Source organism: Manacus candei, unplaced genomic scaffold (assembly GCF_025592945.1).
Source record: "Manacus candei isolate 608988 ecotype Guabito, Panama unplaced genomic scaffold, ASM2559294v1 h1tg000028l, whole genome shotgun sequence".
NCBI classification, from domain to species: domain Eukaryota; kingdom Metazoa; phylum Chordata; class Aves; order Passeriformes; family Pipridae; genus Manacus; species Manacus candei.
This window is the reverse complement of record NW_026138076.1, coordinates 31510952-31533562: the sequence shown is the minus strand read 5'-3', so window position 1 is coordinate 31533562 and position 22611 is coordinate 31510952. Positions and strand designations below refer to the sequence as shown.

Sequence of the window (22611 nt, the reverse complement as noted above, 5' to 3'; positions counted from 1 at the left end):
TAGAGGAAGTGATAACAATTATCAGCGTATCCAAATAGTATTATCAGTTCTTGTATGTATACATTTTCTGTAAACAATATGTTTACATATTCATTTAATCATTCAGATGATCATTTTACAAACTTATTTTTGTTTCTGCGCTGCTGAACTGAGGAGCCCAAGAAGACTAGTGACTTTAGTCAGTACTGTTTCAGAGTGCCCACTGAAGGCCTGATTCCATTCCTCTCAAAAACTGCAAACCTGGCTCATTTCACTAAGTTGCTTTATAATGCAGCGCCTATTCAGGGAAATAGCCATGTGGTAAGACACTGTTCAATGTGTTGAAGAGTGTTGGTCTCAAGGCTCTAGGACTGATCATTTATTATTCACATGGGTTTATTTACTGCCCTGAAAGAACATAAGCAGGCTAGTACTTCTGGGGCAATGAGATATACCATTAAGGTGCCTTGTGAGGCCTGTTATCTAAACTTACTTTGCACCACTGCTTTTGTATTCAGTGTCTGAGGATGGTTTTTACATGGTGATTGAGGTATTATTAGCAACTGAATGATTGTTAGAAATCACTATAGCTAAGCCAGCTGACCTTATAATTCTGCTGCCCTTAAAATGGATTTCAGTAAAGGTATATTTTATACCTTTACTGAATAATTTACAGACCTCTTTTACAAGACACCACAAAGGATCAACAGAGATATAAAACATACCCACTGCTGTATATGCCAGCTACCGCAAAATGCCACAGTGTTCTTTTTGCAGAACAAATTGCAAACATATGCACCAATTCAATACAGATTATTTTCTTTAAATCATACAAGCTACCCATTAATTAAGTAGTTAATAGTGATTTTTAGTTCTTTTATTTTTCTTATAATTAAAAAGTTACATAGAAGAAAAAAAGAAAAAGTTGCTTTTCAGTGGTCTGCTTAGGGAACAATAATGGCTATTAGTTTTTCAGGGTTTATTTCTGTCTTAAATCTGTGTATATATGCTAATAGTTAGAAGCTGTGTTTCCATAATGAGGATAGCAAGATGTTTTAGACATATTTTGTCATATTTTTGCCATTCACTAACATTTTCTCCTGCTGTTTTTTGTATGTCTACTTCAGAAAAAACTTAAGATCCAAACAAATATTTTCCGTTTTAATAAGAAAGAATATCAGTTTTTAAATGTCAGAATTGTCTATCAGAGCTCTTTTCTCAGCTTTAACTACTGGACAATATTTTTGTATCACCTAAGACAAATAAATTTATGATGAAAAGTGATTAATGTTTTGATCAGATGGTGACTAGGGATTTGACATGGGGTAGTGAGGTTGGAGGGGTTACTAATTACTCAGCAAACACACATTCCTGGCTTGCTGCAATGTTTAGTAAGATGTGTTTGCATAAAATACTATGGAAGATGGTGTGAAATAATTTTTCCTTCATACTGCAGTAGTATGGTCATGATTACAAATGGGGATTTTTAGAAGTACAAGAGGGAAATGCCAAATACATGGAAGAAGAAAAATGTCCCGGTGAAGAGGTTAAGCACTGGAATTTCCTGACAAAAATGCTGTGAACTCTACATCATTGGAGATACTCAAAATTTGACCAGCTATCAAAGCCCTGCTTTGATAACAGGTTAGATTGCATGACCTCCAGAGATGCCTTCTAATCTAACTCTCCTACAATTGAAAGACAACTGCCTGTGCCCTAAATTAACTTCTGTTTCAGTCATAGGGAAAGATGAAAAGACTGTAGGCCAGACAATTTATAAGAGAAAATGAATACACAGTACAAATTTATGTTTTTGTTTCCACATGTACTATTTTAGAACATGGTTTCCAGACTGACTCGTTTGAAATATATTCTTTAATGTGTCTATAGGCTGAGCTGCTCTGTATTAATTCTAAAAAAAGCTTGACCCAGAGTTAATTTTAGAGGTGCTAGCAAATGCTGCTGTTATAAAGCATCTTTTCCTGTTTATGGTAAGAACAGATCTTCTCTTTTCTTGTACTTATTACCTTGCCAAAACCAGAGGTCGTTAGCAAGGTGAATGTCTGTTTTTTCAGTGCTGCTGTCAATATAATTTTAGGAAATACACACAACTGCTGTACAATACAAGTTTTCAGATGGAAAGAAACAGTATTTTAGTCCACGTTTTTCCCATTACTGTCATTGAGGTTTGTATTTGGCATAAGAGATGTCAAGATTTTTTTAATTATTATTTATTTATTTAGAAGCTGTACAGGATATATCGTTGAAACATGGAGGTCCCTGCAGTTTCCCTTATACAGCTAATTTCTATAAACTAAGAAGGGGTTTTTAAAAGCTGTAATGATTGCAACTAATACAAGTGCACATCCATTAGGACTTAGGATATCTTAGCTGAGCTGACATTAGCAGTACTTAAACAATACAAACAATATACTTGTATAGAAAAAAAGCAACCAACCTCTTTAGTATGTATTCATGCAAAAACCTGGGAAGTCAATAAATATATAATGCAGACAAACTTAACTTTTCCTCCATATTTGGTAATAAAGTGCAGACATACAGTCAGTTTTCCAGGTTTTCACTTTTAGGTGAGAATCTCAAAAGTATTTTAAAAATGGACAGATGAATGTGAAGAAAAATTAGGGTCCCAAAATACATATATAAACTTATTTGAGAGATTCAGAATAGAGTTCCAACCCATCAAAATCTTTGATAGAGGAGGCTGGTCATAGGTCCCGTGCAACTGGGCTATCGAAAAACAGTGAAAATATGTAAAAAATATAATTAGAAGCAACTTGCCCAACATTGCAATGCAGAGATGGAAATAGAATTCCAGTCTTTTATTTTAAAATCCCAAGATAAACAGTAGATTTACAGTGTTCCCTATTCCCTATCTTCTATACAGTTTTGGATTTTATGGTTTTTGGCAGGCTAACAAAGTTTAGCATAACATTGTGGGCTTATGTGGCCCTCTTTCCCTTTGTAATATTCTTGGAACAATATCATAATAAAGTGATGTTAAAAGGATTATTCCAGCACTTTCTGATTCTGAAGTTTCTTCCCATACTCCATGTACCAGAGGCCTGATCTGTCTCACATCTGTGCAACCGTGCACACAGCCACTCCGCCTATACCAACATGTTTTCACTCTGGGTTTATTGGAAATTTCCAAGATTTGTTTATTCTAGACACACTAGATTTCCCACTGATAAAAAATAGTGCGATGTTTGCTTATAGTGCATAGGTCAGTGAGCTGAAGTCAGAAAACCTCATCCCGTTTCTGATGTGCAGCTGAACCTTGGAGAAGCCACCACTGTACAATCCTATTTTTATCTAATAACTGGGAAAAACCATAATACTTTCCTTTCTACAAAGTCTGGATGCATATAGATAAAAAATACTGAATATTTTATTACTAATAAGAAGTTATTATAAAAATCAACTGAATATCCATTGCATACTAATATTTGAAGGAGGATTGAGAACATTAAAATTATGTAAAACTTAGGTTAACATTTAAAGAAGACACTGTTACAATATGTAAAAAATAACCATATCTTTATTTTCTTATTGACTTAAATCTGTAAGTTATTCAACAAAATCTTAACTTTTTGTTACCTTGAGAGTCTTATAAAGGAAAGAAGGCACATCATACAAACCTTGAATGAAAGCAAGAATATACAGAAAGTACCTCAGCCATGAGAAAATTTGCAGAGCACAGGGAAGGAGTAGGAGAGGAGGGTGATGAAAATAAGAATGAATAAGGAAGTTATAGTAAATTTAGGCAGAAGAGAAGCAGTCACTTTATATATCCCTCAAGAATTTGAGTTTGGCAATTCATGACTGTCTTGGATTCTACCGTCAGTAAGAATTAAAGTTTTTTATAACTGAATAGTCAGTATGAAAATGAAATATTTATGACCATTATTCTCATACTACAGCTTCTATTCTTAAGAAAATTTAAGTAGTCATTTTAAATCCTGCAGAAGAGAAATTGTTGTTGTTCTCAACCTTTTTCACATTATCCTAGCATACAGAAAAAGTGATATAGGGTTTTATCAATTTTATTTTGAAAACTTCTTTCTAGATCCAAAAATTGCTGATGATTATAACCCACCACTTACTTGGTGCCTAAGGACTGAAATAAAACGTGATTCTTCATTTCTCTTAAAAATGTTGGATTTTTCTTAAAAATGTTAAGTCCACAAACATTTTTCTCAATGCTTTATAATATAGTTAGTTAAAACTTGGTATTAGTAATGCCAAGGTCACAGTTTCAGTCCCCTGTATGGGCCATTCACTTAAGAGTTGGACTCCATCCTTGTGGGTCCCTTCCAGTTCAGAAGATTCTGTGATAGAAATCTAGTAGAATTTCAAGGATTTTATCAGTGACCTGCAGAACTTAATGAACTTCCATTAACACCAAAACTGTTAATCCAATACCTCCCTAAACACTTTACAGATTTAGCAGAAGATCTATTAAAGCAGATAATAAATTTGTCAGAAGAAAAGCCCTAGTGAAGACCTAGCAGCAGCCTTCCAATGCTCGAGGAAGTTACCTACCAAAAGTCTGATGCCAGGCTCTCTACAGAGGGACAAGAAAAGAGAATGAGAAACAGCAATCAGAAATTGGGAAAGGATGTTCCAGCTAGATGTAAAGAAAACATATTTCAGTATGACGATACTTAAGTATTGGTGCAGGTTTTCCAGAGAGTCTGTGGGGTCTCAGAGGTTTTCAAGACCCAGATGAACAAAGGTCTGGGCAGTCTGGCCTGAATTGGGTGTTAACCCAACTTTAAGGAGTGGGTTCACAAGAGGTCTATTCCTGGCTGATGAAGTCTCTGATTCAATTTGCAGCTAACTCTGGTGCTGAATGTGACAACTTTTTAACAGGCAGTGTGAAGCACTGCTTAAGAGTTTAGGACAGAAAATGAGATGTAGCTCTGATAGTCTCAAGGAAAATTTAGGTAAGTAGAGCAAATGTAGGCAAATTGTAGTCCCCTCTGCTGAAATGAAAATCAATGAACATGGCACAGTTTTCCTTTAAGCTTCTTTGAGCATTTGCAGTCAGCAATATTTGCATTCATCCCATTTGTGCCCTAGTCTGCCTGACATTTTTTTAAAGGACAGTGGCATAAAACCTTTGCTATGCTAGAAAGTTGTTTCCACAAATCCATTATAAGAACTAAAATGTAATTCTACAAGTGACCATTAAGTATTGCAACTGTTTTAAGAGAAATTTGCAGGAAGCAAAAATCATCCCAGGAGCTGATGTCTGCATAAAAGACTGCATGATCATAAACCTGCTATCATCAGCATGTGGACTGTAGTGATGTATAGGAAAAAAGTGGAATGGAAATGACTGACACTGGCCACTGGTTCCAGTTCTTCTTCTGCTCTTGGGATGCCCAGTGGAAGCTAGATCATGATCTTTCAGCCAAAGGCTGCTAATCCCCATGATTCCAGAGATGTAAGGAATATAAGACACTTGTATTCCACCTTACATTCCAGATCTTATATTTTTTGCTGCAGGAGATATCCCGTGCCTACTCTAAAAATCCAATTTCCCCTTCTTTCCCTCTGTGACAGGAGTCAGAATCACAAATAAGGACACATATATGAGGGACAGTTTCTAGTTTGTCCTTCTCCTTGTCTCCACGTGACAGCAAAACAACAACTCCTTAAGATGCAAAGAATGGTATTTTGAATTCAGTAACAATAGGTTTTAAAAATAGATTAAAAAAACCTCAGTACCTCTAATTACAATGTTTAACTTGCATAATCAATGCAGCATGAAATCTTCAGGAATCATTACATAGACTTATAACATAGAATCATTACTTATGAGTGTTAGGTGATGTGAAAATACTTTTTCAATGTGGATTGTGCCATCCCTATCTGTCGTGTGTCCCAGGCCCTAGAAGAAAGGTGAAGAAGAAGGTGCTAATTAACTAACTCCCAGTGGCTACAATATCTAGTTTAGCCGTGATTGCTTACTATGGCATAGTTCTCTGTGTTGCAGTATTTTTCTGGTATTCTCATTAGCCCTTCCCTCAACATTTTTGTGAAGAAATTAACAAAGTTATAAAATGATGTTTAGAAAATGCAAGTATCAAGCAGAGTGGAAATAAGAGATTTGAGTGAGAGTCCATACTGGATATTTGCATCAGGTTTTTTTGTTCTTTTTTTTTTTCTTTTGCCTTAGAAAAGACCATGGGTACTGCAAATTTTTCAGATGGACTAGAAAAATGCTTGCCTGGAATTATTTCTGTGGGAGGATCAACAAAGTCTGCTTTTGGTTCAGGGAAATGTGTTAATTTTATTTTTTTTTCATTAATTACATTACATCAGTAACTTACTTGCAGTATAATCATCAGGGCTGTGGATGCCAGTGCTTTCTCATAGTAGTTATATGATCAGCAGCATTTCCACAAGTCACTCAGTTACTCCTGAGTCAGAAGGGAGAACTACTCTCCAGTCAGAGTATGATATCTGCTTTGCTTTTCTTCGTACTCTGAAAGGAAGATAAGGATCCTCATATTTCTGGTGTCAGTATAGTTCCTTCTTCAAAGCCTATTCCACTGTAAATTTTTAATACTTTTATACTTTTTATGCCTATCCCTGAATTGGCAGAATGCCAAATTAGTTCAGTGCATAATTAATGAGTATCAATTATATTCCTACTAGATAGAAGTTTCCTATCAACTTCAGATTGCAGAATACACTTCCATTTCCATCTTAATTTCTCTTGCTTCTCCTAGTCTGTGCAACCTTGGAGATATCTATATTTACAACTCCCCGTGGTTTATTTATAAGAGCAGAACAAGAATCTAGACTCTTAACAATGAAGACATCTCATTGGTCTGCCACATATAAACTTGTAGTACCTAAAGTCAAGATTATGCTATTGTGTTTTCCATTGAGACATTTCATGGAAAGCTGTTAGCCTCCTCATCTGTTCTGAAATCTGCACCTCTTCTCAAGCTAGAGACTTGAGAACATTTTTCTCAGAGGATTATAGGAAGAGCCCTTTTCCCTGTATTATGACTCACCCATTCTGCATCCTCTTCCAAATCAATTTGAAAATATGAATCAAAGGAAAAGCCACTCTAGAACATATTTTTATGATGGTAAATGTGCATTTGGCAGGACATAACAATACCTTGATCCCTTTACTTTGACTTCATGCCATTAGAAGCCATCTAATCATATCTGTGTGACGATACATAGAAATTGCAATAAAGATTTATGCTTTTCAGTCTAAAAAATCATCCACTAAACAACATTTTCTCAATTGTGGCCTTTGCACTAAATCATTTGGCCATGACTTTAATAAGTAGCACCAAGGCATTTTGCTCCCATATAAGAATAAGCCCAAAACTACTGTGAATACATTTCAAATATAGTGGAACAAAAGGTGACATGCATCTTTTTACCAAACTCATTTATCTTTTGAGTCCTGTGAAAAAGAAGACGTGTTAAAGTCCTGCTAATGCAGAGAATATCAAAAGAAGCATGTCATATTTGAAATTCAGAACTGATATATGAGTCAGCTCTGTCTTTTGCTTCTTTATCTTGGAGGTTCATGGCTCATTCACTTACTTGAAGGATATCTGTCAGAATGTCTTTAGCCATTTCACAGACCTTATTCTACAGTCCTGGACAAAGTCATAGCAAAATTTCATTTGAGACTATTTTGTATACCTTCTGTAGTTTCCCTCAAACTTTTTTAAACTTGGGGAGAAATGGGAATGGGATTGTATTAAGATCTTACTTAACAGAGGAGTATCAGAACATACAAATAAAAAAAATACCAAAAGCAGCAATTTTCTGGTGTTCAGTGTATAACTCCATTAAAACTTACTTGTTGGTTGCTGGTCTGTTTATTTAAAAGGAGAAAATGCACCTCCTGTTATGCTATGCAGAAAGAAAACAAAAGGAAATGGCCTCGAGTTGCACAAGAGGAGGTTTAGATTAGATATTAGGGACAAAAAATTCATGAAAAGGGTTGTAAAGCCTTGGAACAGATTGCCCAGGGAAGTGGTGGAGTCGCTATCTCTGTAAGTGTTCAAAAAATGTGTGGATGTGGCACTTGAGAACATGGTTTAGTGGTGAACATGGTGGTGGTGCTAGGTAAATGGTTGGACTTGATGGTCTTAAAGGTCTTTTCCAACTTTAACAATTCTATGATTCTAATTTGGAAGGGTAAGTAGATAAGCAGCTAGAATAGAAGGATCCTTTACTCCTTTCTGTCCTTTACCCAGCTTTTATTGATATTACCATTGTGCCTCTTCTGAAGCTTCTTGCACTGCCTGCTACCAGAGCCAGATCAGCAGATTAGACAGGAGGTTACCCTAGTATGATAGATCTGTCCATATGTTTCATACTGAATTTACACTCAGATGATAACAGCAGTCACTTTTTTTTTTTTTTAAGTAGGCCAACTCTCCCTCATGCAATTGTGTCAACTGCTTAGGTTTAAAAATAATTTTGCTAAAAAAAAGTCTTCATAGTAATAGAATCCTAAAATGTAAGATAATGAGATAAAAATTATATTGCTCATAAACTTCAATAAGGAGGGGTAAATCTTAGCAGTTTTGTATTGCTCATTTGCGTTCCAGTCTTACTTCCTTTTCCTTCTATTTTTTTCTCCTCTCCCAGCTGAATAAGATAAAATTCTGCTTCATAGAAAAAGCAGAGGCATGTAGAGACAAACAGAGATCATCTAGCAACTCCTGTTCAGCTACTGCTAGTTTTATTAAAATTTAGGAGTCTTTGTTTTGCTTTACTGGGGAAAAGCCCTATAAACTTTTTGTTGAAGAGGACATTGTCTAGCAGTCACAGGTTTAGTCCAACTATTCTGCTTCAGAACACAGGCCTGCTGCAGAAAAGTCCTAAGGCCAAGAAATTAAAAGGAAGCTATGTGGGAAAGATGGAATCAGAGAAGTGAGAGAGGAAAACTATTCAGGAGCATGAAGAGAAGATATAGTAGATAAGGCTGAGTATCAAAGAAAATGGGCCAATTCACCTGTCAGTTGACTTTGTGACAATTGTTACAGCACAGAAGTCTTCTCTCAATTTTCATGCATTTAATGTCATATCCAGAAATCCTTATGATGTTACAGAAAAGCCTTAATAAGCCTTTTTAGCTGTCTGGCATCATTCTTCTGATCATCTAGTTGTTTCCAAAAATGTTACCTCTTTTCCTAAAAAGGTTGAGAATATTTCCTGTACTTCTGCTTGAGGCAGTTTCCTAGAATCACCTTGCTTCCATATAGAGACAGTAAACCAGAATTTATTTTTATTGTTCCCCGATCTCCCGTTTCCTCCCTACACCCTCTGTCAAGTAAGGACTTGTACTCTTGCTATTTCTTCTGAAGCCTCGTTTCATACAAGAAAAGCATTTAATTCATGTGCCGTTGTTGTGTCTAGAAAGTGCTCTGAAGCCAGAGGCAGTGATTCTGGATGCATATATTTTTAGATAGAAAATCAATTTTTGGCTTCACTCATAAGAGAAACTGGTTTAAAGAAACTGAACCAGATCTCTTATTTCACAGCTTCTGAAGTGTGTCTGATTCCAGATAGTTTGAATATTAAAAGAATTACCAAAATCAAACAAGCAAACAGACCCTCTCCACCCCATCTTGTTTCTAATTATATTAGGAAAAAATTCTTTACTATGAGGGTGGTGAGGCACTGACAGGTTGCCCAGGGCAGTTGTGGATGCCCCATCCCTGGAAGTGTTCAAGGCCAGGTTGGATGGGGCCTGAGCAACCCATTCTATTTGAAGGTGTCCCTGCCCACAGCAGGGAGGTCGGAACTGGATGATCTTCAAGGTTCCCTTCCAACCCAAACCATTCTACGATTCTATGATCTCACAATAGTATCTAAAGGAAAAAATAGGATAACTGTGATGCAGCTTTTTCTGCTTATGTAAGTGAAATATTGAGGGGAAAGTAGAAAGTTTGTTTTAACTTACTGCTTTGTTAAAACAAAACAAAAAAAATCTCTGTAGTCTAAATTCGGTATTCTCATGAGCTTTAGCAGGGAGTATAATTCCACAAAGCTTCAGGTTGTTTTGTTTTTTGTTTTTTCCTGACACTATGCAGAGACATTCTCAATACTACATAAGCCTTTGGAAAAATAGTTTGAAAAACTTAGTATCTCTGCCTAGCTGCTGATTATGAAAACAGCTAATACAGCAACTTTTGAGGAATGTAAACTGTATAGAGCACCAAGGTTAGACAAACGGGAGACAATAATCACAGGTTTGTAAGTCTCTTAAGTGGGAAGAGAGTGGCTGGAGGAAGGCTCTGCCCTCGGGAGCTGCCTCGGGCCGCGCCAAGCAGGACGCCGCTCAGAGCGGCAGCGGGATCAGCTGCGCCCGCTCCCTCCCGAGCCCGGCCGGGCACCTGCGGGGCGGCTCCCTGGGCCGGCTCCCGCTGCCATTGGCCTGGCGCTGCTTCCCGCCTCCTTTGAAAGCTTGGGAAGGGCGGGCGGCAGTAGTGCCTCGGCAGTCGGGCAGCAGGGCAGGGCCAGGAGCGCTGGAGGCCGCAGGTAACTCGGGCAGCCCGCGGGGCAGCCTTTGCTCTCGGAGCTTTTCCTCCTGGGGATTGAGGTGGGCTCGGTTAGGCTGGGCTGGGTTGGGTTGGGCTGGGCTGGGTTGAGCTAAGTGAGCTTCACTAAGGTTTCTTTGCTCGTGGGTTCTTCATACAACGTGGTAACGCTAAAAGAAGTTTGTGTGCTTAGTATGGCAGTGCTTGTCTTGGCAGCTTCGTGCTTTATAGGAAGTAGTAGGCTTCTTTTGGTGTTTGTGTTTGTTTGGGTTTTTTTAAATGCTTACTTGGTTTCAGCTTCTATTGGCTTGTTGGAGTAGGCTTGCTATCTGAGCAGCTGAATCAGTGCTTGGGCTAGCTGTGATGACTTATAAAGGTGTTTCTTAAGGCCCTTAGTAGTAGGGGGCAGTAGTAGGGCAGTACTGTGTACTTTGGAGCTGGTGCTTATGAAGTAGTGATGGAAAAACTCGTCTTACAATTTCTTTTGTGGCTTATCTTTTCATCTACTTGTTCGGTTGCCAAAACATAGTGATATTAATTGTGATTTTACAAGGTAAGTTTTTTTGATCCTGTTCTAAAACCCTTGGTGAAGAAAGAGAACTAATGAATGATTGAAATAATAATCTGGAGACCTAGAATTCACGTCATTGCTGAAATGCATTTAATTCCAAAATTGTAGAATTTCTTTTTGTTAGGTGGTGTTAAATATTTAGCAAGTGTATGCTGATGAAAAATCTCCTTATGATTTAATATTCTACCAACATTGGGCTTCAGTGTGTTTTATTCTTTCATAATTGGATGGGAATAATAAATCATTTTGGAGTTACTTCATCTGTTTCAAGGTAGGAGTATCAACTAGCACCTTTGAAGATATAATAGAGCTGCTGTGAGAACCAGGGTGCAGAATATGTTAGACCTGAACAGAAATAGTTTGCAGGATTGCTCTGATCTATATGCTACTTGGGAAAAAGGAAGGAAGAATTATGAGGGACTATAATTATGGGTGTGTATGGTACACTTAAGTACAAAATACCTATATATGTTTTCATCTGCCTTTAACAGCTGCAATGAAGGCTACAAATACATGTGAGCTCCTTAGAACATGTGTACTTCAGAACAATTAATTAGTTCTGAAACTACTCAGGCTGAGCACAAGTACATGTTTTTCCCTATCACATTTCTGCACAGATGTCTGATATGGCTTGGCTACACAAATAGGCTTTTTTTTTTTTTGTACCACTGTTTATTCTGTCCATAAACTGTAAAGTCAGCTTGAACTAGAAATTTCTATATGGTTCTTGTTTCCTCCCCCCAGCAAACCCCATCTTGCAGCTTCAGTTCTCCCATGGTAGAACTAAGCAGGATTCTGATGGTAGCTGCTTTTGAGAACTGCCTGGGTGTCTCTTTGGAGATAGTCAGAATTTTAATGCACAGGCTGGCTGTGTTCGTTTATAGAATTACTGTTTCCAATAATATCCCTGCTGATCTCATGAAAGGGGGGAAAAGTAAACAGTAATGAAAAAGATACTGGGTTTGTTCCAACTGAAAGGAACAGTAATTTTTTTCCCCCTCAAAACTCACTTCTGTACTCTCTCCCTCCCATCTGCCTCCCTGGGAGGTAGGGGGATTGTGGCTTGTATGTTAATCTCCCCATGGAATTATATATGCACAGGAGAGGTTTTTTTCCTCATAAAATAAGTTGTTATTTTGCAAATCTTATGTTCTCTCTTATAATTTCTGTCTGAAAACGTTCTTGTGAAGTTAATCTAGTTTAAGGAAAAGAGATGTGCAGCTAATTCCTCTGACAAGTTTTGTGACTTCACAAATACGTCACTTGCTTTCAAAAGTTTGTTGTTCTGCAGGACTTGCAAACAGTAGTTAGCAGATTAGTTGAAGACCCTCTCCTGCAAGCTGCTCCTCACAGATGCACCTCTGAGCTCAACAGGAGCTCTGTGACCAAGTTCTACTCTTCAACAGGTCATCTGCAATGACAGGCTTAAAGGCTGGGTGTGTGAAGTGTAGCCTTGAACAGAGCGAACTCATGTACTGCTATTTTTTTTTTTGCTCAAATGCAGTGGGAATAATATTTAAAGTAAAGGCAGTGTTTCAGATTACTTTTGTAACTAAATAATTTGGAAAAGTGCCACTAAAGTTTCTTGTCTTTCCTTTTAACCTCCCTTAAATGGCTGTTTTTAATGTAGAAAAATAGGGGGGCCTCTGTTTAGCCTTTGCTATACCTATATGTATATTTGCCTGTAGATTTTTTTTTTTTTTAACTCTCCTACTATTTCTGCTCTTGAACTGTTATTCTGTCAGGTTTTATCTTCTCTGTATAATACTTTGAAGTGAGACACAATTCTACAGGAGCTTGCATGTGATTAAGTGTACGCAATATGTAAATGTCTTCGTAAGCAGATGAAAGCAAGGACCCTTCCCTGCCCATGGTACCCCTATGGCTTTTCTGGATTTCATTTTAAAGGACCCAGCTATGAGAACTGGAGGGTGGTGGTGGGTGATCACGGTGGCAGTAAAGAGCACCGTGAGGTTCCAACAGACTTGGATTCAGCACTACAGGTGTGTTTGTGCATTTACCTAGCAACAGGAACAGCAGTAGCCTAGCTGAATTGTTTATCTGGTTATAACAGACTGTTTGCATTAAGCCTGCAGAAGATAAAACTTAGAAATCCTGGCATCCTGTCTGTACCAGTGCTCTGCCTGTTGCTGTTTGGATTAGGGTAGTTTCCCTGTCCCACAGAACTCTGAGAGTGCAGAAAATTTTTCCACCCTGTGCTGGAATAAAGCAGATTCCCCCTTCCCTTCCCCCAGGCTTTTGTGGAAAAAAACAAAGTGCGAGCAACCCAAGCAGAATAGCCAATAGCTGGGTGAAGGGGGCTTTCCAGGGGTGTGACGAACAGAGGGTCAGGTGCTTTCCTCGAATCCAGGGCTGCGTACCGGGCCGCCGCTCTGCCGTGCGCCCGCTCGGCGCTGCAGCCGGGTCACTGTACGGCAGGGCAGGTGTGTATCGGCCACAGCGAGTTTCAGTGCAGATGAGTTGACACCCTCTTCCCCCTCCCTTCCTCCCTTCCCCCGCCAATCACGTGTTTGTTACACTGGAAATACTCCCAACAAAATCTGGCTGCTACGTAATGATGGGGGAACTCTTTTGAAAACAAAAAAGGAGGGGAGAAAAATACTCCTCCAATCCTCCCCCTCCCCCCCAAAAATGCTCCAAAAAAAACAAACAATAAAAAAGACACTCGCAAAAAAATCCAAACAAAACCCAGAGGAAAGCCAAGTCCACAGACGAGGGCGAAACCCGTGAGAAGCAGGGGGTTCCGACGACAGTCATCCGTCATGTGAGCCCCGAGTTCGGGGAATCAAATCCCCCGGCCAAGCCGGGAAGCCCGTCCCTGCGGCGGCGCTGGGCTCTGGCCTGGCTGCGGGGGCGGCCCCCCGCACCTGCCGCCGGGCTGGCTGCGGGGACGGGCGCTGTTCCTCTCTAACCAGCGTTTTAGGGGGGCAGCGCAGGTGTCGGTGTCCCGGTTTGCGAGATAACCCGGCCCTTGCCCGGCGGCGGCGGGGCTCAGCCGCCCCCCGGGGAGCCATGCGTGGTTTGGCAGGAGCAGGCGGCCGTGGGCACGGCAGAGGGGACCTGGGCAGGGGACGCCCGGCCGGGGGTGCGGCGGCCCCTCCGCCCCGCGGAGCCCCCGCGGAGCCCTCACGTCCCCGGGCGGGGGCGGCACCGCCGGGCGGGGGCGGCGGGCGGCGCGCGCGCGCAGAGGCGCGGGGCGGGGGGGCCGGAGCGCGCGGGCGGGGCCGCGCCGGCACCTCGTTCGGCGGGCGGGGGCTCGGCAGAGGTCCGGCCGGTTCGCCCGGCCCTGCCCCTCAGCTGCGGCGGCGGCGGGAGCGCCGGGGTGAGTCAGTGTTTGGAAATGGAGTGGGCGGGCGTGCGTGTAACAGAATGAATGATGTCAGGGAGCACCGCGGCGAGCATGAGGTTCGTGGTAAACACGGCGGCGGCCGCAGCAGCCCCGAGCCAGCGCTGCCCCCGGCACCCCCCGGCCCGGAGCCGCCCTCCAGGGGGGGAGCGCGTCCAGCAGCGGCTCTGCTGAGGCAGGAAACCTTTCCGAGAAGTGTCGCCTCCGCTGACGCCCTTAAAGCCGGTCCCTTTCGCCAGGAGGGAGAAGAGGCTGAGGTTGGGAGAGGAGCGAATTGCAGGGGAAGGTAGAGATTGTGGCAAACTTTCTAGCTGCTTCTGTGTGCTGCTACCTCAGTGGTGGGAGTGTCTGACCATAAGGAACTGCAAAGCCCAAACCTGAGAGCCCTGAGGCTCCAAAAAAGACTTCCATCTGCCTTTGGAGGAGGAACTGCCAGCAGTGCAAGCTGAGTAGGTAAGTTGGGAACGGCACAGGTGGATTAAAAGCGTGGCATACCACAGGTACGCTCTTGGAGAACTGTTTTCACAGAAGACTTCCACTTGTGAACTGGATAGAGACTGGGAGTAGCAATCGTATACTTGCGGTTTCTTCTGTTTCTAGAGTTATGTCTGTTGTACAAGTAAAATGGTCTTATTTTTAGTCCTGAAGAGGCCCCTCTAACTAGGGAGGACACCTGCTGTTTTGATTTCTCTTGCAAATATTTAATTTACAGAACATACTTAGTTTGCTATAAAATTGTATGTTCTTGATATGGGTGATATGTGCATACCACGTAGATACCTAGCTGGACGGGAGAGGACTTCAAAATGTGTGATTTCAGCTCAGGAAGATAAAGTATTATTATAAGGATCATAATGGTATTATAAAGGTGTTTTGCTGTATATTTGGTTTTTTTTTCCTTGTTGAATGTCTGCTCCATTGAAACCAGTCTTAAACTTCCTGAAGTGCAGCTAAACTAAACTTCTTGACTTAATGGCAGAGTACGTTTCTGTTAACGTTGCATGGTTTCTGGCTCAAAATCCTTGTGGAAAATAGTTAATGCATAATCTTCTAGCAAGATAATATAGGATACAATGTGTAGACTAGGTGTTGTCTGGTTTAATCCATTTCTAAACTTTTATTTCATTTGAAGACCTTAGAAAAATCAAACATTTGTCTGTCCGCAAACCACTTGACAGCTGTTAATTTATACACAATTATACAAGTGAATAGTTCCATAGATGTATTAGCATAAACTGAGCAGGTGCATGATACTCTGTCTGAGATACCAGGCCTTAGAGGAGTTTTGGCAAGCTTCACTTTAAGTCATGTTTATTAAATGGTTTGCCCCAAACCAGTTTTCTTTTTTTCACTATATTTCATGTAGTTGGTTAGGTGTATTATTATTTGACCTGGCACGATTTTTGAGACTGCATAGCCTTAGATATGTTTTTCTTTGTGAATCTAGTAACTCTTTACTTACCCTAACTTAAATGATCTAGGGCTTAATTTACTAGAAAAGTCAATAGGCTTGCTTCCATATGTTTTTCCATTTAGATTGTTTCTCCAAAATCAGGCATAGATTATCACATTTTACTGAAAAACATATCCTTGTCTCTGTCCTTCAGAAAAATATGCAAGTGTACCTTGTGTACTATGTGCAGTCTTAAAGAGTATTTGGACAAATCAAAGTGCTGGTGGGGAGAAACTTTAGGTGAAAATCTAAGGGGACAACAATAGCATGGCAGATGAAGGCCCCTAATGAGGTTGATTTCTGTGCTGTCCTTGAAGTGAACTTATACAGTGGAGGGATGAGAACTTGGAGAGCAAAGATGTATTATTTTTTTGAACTCTTGGGTTGGTAATCTAATTAGATTGACTAATTCAGAATTACTCTACTCCTGAGTTTTAAATATTGAGCCATGGTTGGCATATTGATAAGCATCTATTTTTCTGCATCGTGTGTTGTGATTGTAATATTTTAAGAAAAATTAATTCCAAACTTAATGTTTTAAGTAGACATCAGAAGTATTATATAAGGGATGCAGTATTGTGACAAACTTCGTATTTCCTTATCAAGTTAAAAAACCTCAACTCACATACATACCTGCCTGTATATGGGAGAGCTGAATAAGAGACATAATCTCAAGTATTTTTAATTCTGAATACCAGAGTTCTTTATTTATAATGTATTAGTATGCCAAATAAAGGTATGAAGACTGAAAAGTAATGTATTGATTTTTTTAAAATATTAAAAAAATAAGTATCGAAACAAGTGATGGATTTAAAAAATGAGTAGTCTTTCTTAAGGACCAGAAAATGTGAAAGAAGGTTTTTGAAGAAATGGCTCATTACAGTTAAGTGTTCTGGTATAGAAATGGACTTTGAAGATACAGATATTTGTAATAAAATTGCATATATCTTCTGTTTGTCCTTTTTCCCTAATTTTGATGGGCTGTTGGCCTACAATGTTATTGGATACTATTTGTGGGGAGTAGACAATACAGATGCTGTGACATATTATTTAGTATGGATATGGTATTGTAGGAGTCCAAACAGATGCTGGGAAGATTAATGTAACACTAGGTCCACTGTCTTCAGAGATCTCTCTCTGCTGGGAGGATTGTTTGTACCATCGACACCACTGTCCCCAAAGATGCTGCGGACACTAAGAACGTCAGGCATCCAGGCACCACTGTCCCAGCAGATTCTGAAGAGCTTAAGAGCTGCTAATGGAAAAGTTTTATGTAACACAGATAGCTCTGTCTTGTCCAGAATAGGCTTTGTTTGAAAGATATTTCTTAACTATACTGAAACCCGACTGTTCTAGTGAACCTCCAGAACATTAATAACCGCAAGTCTGTCCTTTACAAGGATCCCTGTTTAAGTTATCACTGTTTTTCTTCTCCAGAATAGATCTTGTAGGGATATGGGTAATACAAAGAATAAAGTACTTACCATTATAGTTTTGGAAGTCTACTTTATAGCTGTTGATAGGAATTTTAATAGGACCAAACTGTGTACTAAAACTAAATCAGCTTTAGGAAAACCTGTTACTTACCCATTTAGCTAACATATATATATATAGTATCTGTAATACTGCTGTGCCTTCAGGACATCCTTGTAGTTGCTGAGTAAAACTTCCTGCCTCACTGTGTGGTAAGTGGGTCCTCTTGTTTAATCTGATGGCATAAAAAAATATACTGAGGTCTAGTCTGTTTTACAGGTGAAGAAATAGTTTGTCTGAGTATCTGAAGCTGTTGAGTTAATCATAATGGCTCTTATTGAAATAGTGTTCAGGTCTAGAACCTCAAACAAATAATTCTGGAGCATGATTACCTAGGAAAACTTGACTTCATTCTGACAAGGGAATTTTATAGTAAAAAAGCACATATTCAATTATATAATTTTGCAGATAAAATAGTTTCTCAGATGTGTAACCCTAGAATGGGAGAACATCCTGTGCATTTAAAGGTATCTGAATGAGAAAGCAGGTGTCTTGTTGTCATTTACCCTCCCCAGTTGATGCAGGTTAACTTGCAACTGCTGTGTACAAATTGCAACGACATCCCTCTTATTCTTTATAGTTCCTAAACAAAATTGAAGTTGCTGCTGTCAATGGACCCGTGAGGATTCCAGAGTCTGAGCTTTGCAGCCGCATGTTGCAATGTTTTCCTGTTCCTGGCTTTTAGAGTTCATCTCGTCCTGCTTCCTACTGTAGTCTTCTGGTTTTTTTTTTCTTTATATATTGAGATTTCCTTAGGCTGAATCGTACTAGAATCCTGTGCAATGCAGTAAGCTTGACACTAAGCTTTGCAATGGTTTTGTGTGCGTGTGGTTTCCGATGCAAAGTAGATCAGGGGTTTTACACCTATTCTTCCTTGAGGAAATGCTGACCCTCTTGGGTGCAGCACTGAATGTTTTGAGAAGTTGCAAGGGTGAAGTTTTAAGTGCTAATACGGATTAAATCCATATTAGTAAAAAAAATCCAAAATTAGTATGTTTATTCAGTTTTTGTTTTTATGAAAGTTCTGATAACAAAGTGTCACTGTGAGCTTTAGCAAAACTTACTGGAGTTTGCCTATGTAGAGTGTAACTTACAGAAGAGCGAGGTGTGGGGTTTTGGGTTTTTTTGGCTTGTTCATAGATCAGTGATGTTCATACCTCTAATACTAGAACTTGAATGTAGTTGTTTTTCTTTTAAAAATTTCAGTAAACTATAAAATAAATGGGAGTTTAACCCTATTAGAGTGCAAAAATCTGTCCAGCCTCAAAGAACAAGCCTCTGGCAGAGCCTGTCTAGAACCTGAGTCTTGTAAGACCTATCTTAGAGCCCTAAGCAAAAGGTTTTCCTTTACTGAAGGACTATTACAAGTGGTTTGGCATGTTACTTCCCCAATATAGCTTTAGTAGAACACTTGCATCTGTAAAAGTCCTTTATTAAGAAGTCACCTGCTTTCAGTGCTTGTTTTTTCGTGTTAAAATATGTTTGCATTTCTTAATTTTTCTCTTTTTAGAGTTTGTGATCTGCTTAGCCTCCTAAGATCTCAAACTGTTGTGTGATGAGTGCTGAATGACTTCTCTCAATTAGTTTCAGTCATGTGAAATGTACATAACAGTGACAAAATGTTTACTTATGCACACACCCAAGTTCCTGCTTATGTTCCCTCTAGTGCTGGTTAGTGGAGCAGATCTAAATAAGAAGACAGTCTCCAGACTTTTTTCCAGTTCCAGCCATGATATGCTTATGTCTTATCCAAGAAACTGAATTCAATTCTGTATGCTCCATTTAAGATTCTGAGTTACTGCTAAATCAGAAATAATGAGACAGACTCCTTATTTAGGTGACATAATTTGCTGGAGAGAAGCTGCAGCAGTAGAGAAGGTTGTGCCTCATAGTCATTAATTCTGTATTCCATCTGGAGGGGCACAATATAATCCTATAGCTTGTTGATGGTTCTAGTACACATCTACAGTAATTACTGCTTTTTTTTTTTTAACTTCCCCCCACATCAACCTTGTAAATGGAAACAGCACTTGCTGCCTGTGGATGCTCTATAAGGGTGCCAAATACCACTGCCCTGTCTTGATTTGATACTGAACACAGATTATATTGAAACAAACTGTTCCCATCAGTGCCATTGCCTCAAAAGGACATTTTAAAAGCTGGAATGCTGTGTAACTGTCTTAACAGTGCTAAAACAACACAATGTAGGATTCTGTTTCATCCTCTGTCAGCTGTTCTGGTTCAAATTTATGTATTACAATTTCAGTAAAGAACCAAAAGCATTTCAACTGAAATTCTGAAAGCACTTTGTTATGTTTTGGTCTGGGGTTTTTTTTGTGTAATACTGAGAGAAATTAATTGTTATGATTCTACTTTAGTTCATACTATTAGTTTTTCTGGTTACTTACCTACTTCAGGAGTGTATATAAACTATCAATATGTTGTAGCTTAAAAAGTTTACTCGTGTTACTTTTGGCTCCTATGTATTTGGAGCCTGCAAAAGTCCTACCAAAGCCTGTGTCTTTTCCTGTCTTCATAATACTGTACTAACTTGTAAGAATGCAATGTAAGACTTCTTTACAGTGGCAGTCTCAGAACTATGAGCTTGTCTTCATTTGATTTCACTCAGGTTTTGTATGTTGAGTGTGACTTGACAAGAGTTCATTCCTTTCTTCTGGCATACCACCTTAGTCTTGCAGAGGCCAAAACTTGGTTCTACTTAATAAGTAACAAGGTCCATTTAATACACTTCCTTAAGCTGCAGTTACTGAAGTGCAGATGCTCAGTCTGCTGTGCTTTTCACAGAATTGTTTGCAAATTGTTTTGAAAGCATATGTATACTTTGCACGTAGATATGGGGAGTGATTTTAAAATTCTGGAAAAAAAAAAAACCAGTCAACTCCACTTGATGTGGAACATGTGCCAGAAAGCTATAGGTGGTCCTCCAAAGTGAAGCTGTGTTTATTTCTGTCCTGTGAGAGAGAACATTGACTGAAATGGTTTGAATCCTTTATTGACTATTAAAAGTGCTCATGCACTAAAATAGAAAGAACAACTCTTCAGTGTTTTTGTTTTCCTAGAAATATGTTAACTTTCATGATGGACTTCAGTCTTGAGAGGAAGGGCTGTGGCATCCTGTTTGGCTCTGAAGCAAGAAATATTAAAGGCATTGCTCCTTCCAAGGTGCCAGAGTGAATTTGGAAGTCTAATATTAAGACAACTTACTGAAGAGTTGAGTGTTACAGGTTTAAACTTCTGTCCACTGCAGTGACTGTATCCTGAATTTTCAGGCTATTCAGAATTCATCATCTTAGCAATATTTACCACCCTGCAACTGAGTATTACACTTGCTATATAGCTGAATGGCGAGTGCTTTCTAATGAGGATAGTTTTTTTGGTTGACCTTTTTTGTGTGTTTTGTGGTAACCATGGTCATTAGCTTCCTCTATGCAGGCCTTAAAAAAAAAAAAGCTTAGCTATTTTCATATGTGCAAGCAGGCATAAGTATTATGATAAGTAGTCATTTCTTCTGTGTGGAACAAATGGACTGTGTAAAAGTAGGGTGGAGTAATATGTATCTCTGTGGTAAAATTCAGGAACTTGTACTGACTTTTAAATTTAGTAAGATGAATGCTGACCAGCCATGGAACAAGGCACAATACATGTCAAATAGCAAAGCTCAAGTAGTTAGGCTAAATTTCAGCTCTAAAAAAATATAAGTATGTACATTTCTTGCTCTAAAAGTATTTTTCTTTGTGTTTGGGATTTTTTTAAAGCATAGTTCTACGGATTGTAGGAAAGTTGTGTACACAACTTTCTAGTCACTGATCAGTCTGAACAAGATAAGTAACTGCCTGGCTTAGTTTTACTGTGCAGAATGAATGTTCCCATAAACAGTTTCTGGCTTGGTTTCTTTTTTATCCTTTTTCCTTAATTTGGATTAGGAGAAAGTTTAGTATAAACTATTAAACATCATATGGTTTGACTAAACTCTTTAGCTCTCTTACATTTGAGGAGCTCAGTGAAGTTAAAATTGGACACTATTCCCCTTCAAAGGCCTGGAGGGCAGAGGAGAGTGGCAGGAAAGCAGAAACTCTCTGCTCCGTGGTGCTGTATTAAGGACAAACACTAGAACCATGTTGTTCTACCTTGTCCACAGCGTTTTTTGAGTGTGCATGCATGTATGCTTTCTTCCTGTTCTCCGTCTGCATCGTGTTGTAGTGGAATCAGACACAAAGCTTTTAGCACTGCAAGCCTTTCTAGAGCATGTGTTGGGGGCAATACAGTTTAGTCCAGGTTTGACTGTGTGTAACATGCAGAAAAAGTTCTTTCTTACCAAAGTAGTCTGTATTGCAATTACAAGAATGGCTACAAAGAGGAATATTGTACTTAGGCCTCCATAACTTGCCCAAAGAACCACTATCTTGATTAATCTTCCGTGACACTTGCTATTATGAAAGTGCTCCTTCTGATGTTAACAGTTTGTGTTACTGTGCAGGTGTTAGACTGATACTACATAGCTTATAATTTGGTCGTGCATTGCTGAGAATGTAACATGAAAAATGTACTGCCACATGCATTTATAGTGATATTCTATAGTGTTTTCAACTAGAATCAGGTAACAAGCCTTTGTCCTTTCATCAAAAAGCTTGTAAACTGCAGAACACAGCATTTTTGTTGTTGTCTGTTTGTAATAGTGTGATTCAATGGAGTAAAAGACATTCTTAGGGGACAGAAAATGTATTGTTATGTAAGGTGACTTTTTTTGTCTTGTTACTATTATGACTGTTCTAAAGCATTGGTTCCACACCTTTCACCTCCTCTTTTCATGAGTTCAATAGGTCTAGGGCCGTTCATAGATTGAGTTAAAAAACAAAGGCAGCCTCTGCTTTTTTTTTTTTGTCATTTCATAATTCGAGGCATGTGAATTGGAAGTGCATGCATACCTAGACAGTCCTCTCCACTCTCTTAGTTTATAATTTCTTGGGCATTGTTTGAACTATGAAGTGGCTGCTGCTTGTTACTCAGCTAAATCTCACCATCTTTGACATAAGCTCATTATGAGTAAAATGCCGGACTTAGTCTGAGGGAACATATCAAAATGTTTTGCCCAAAGCAAATCTGTGTGGGTAATTGAAGGCATGTAGACCTG

At 39.2% G+C, this 22611-nt stretch overlaps 1 protein-coding gene across 5 annotated transcripts in view; it reads left to right on the top strand.

Annotated features, from left to right (window-relative positions):
* SGMS2 (sphingomyelin synthase 2) overlaps positions 1–22611 on the top strand; it is a 57449-nt gene that overhangs the window by 5664 nt on the left and 29174 nt on the right. The window contains exon 1 of one of the 5 annotated variants that reach the window (XM_051789689.1): positions 9873–9912. The exons of 1 other annotated variant lie outside the window; for it this stretch is intronic. The gene's annotated coding sequence lies outside the window, so the exon portion shown is untranslated. Of the gene's footprint in view, positions 1–9872; positions 9913–10373; positions 10537–14425; positions 14450–14481; positions 14927–22611 lie in introns of those variants that run through there. 3 more of the 5 variants (XM_051789686.1, XM_051789690.1, XM_051789687.1) reach the window with 3 other exon arrangements.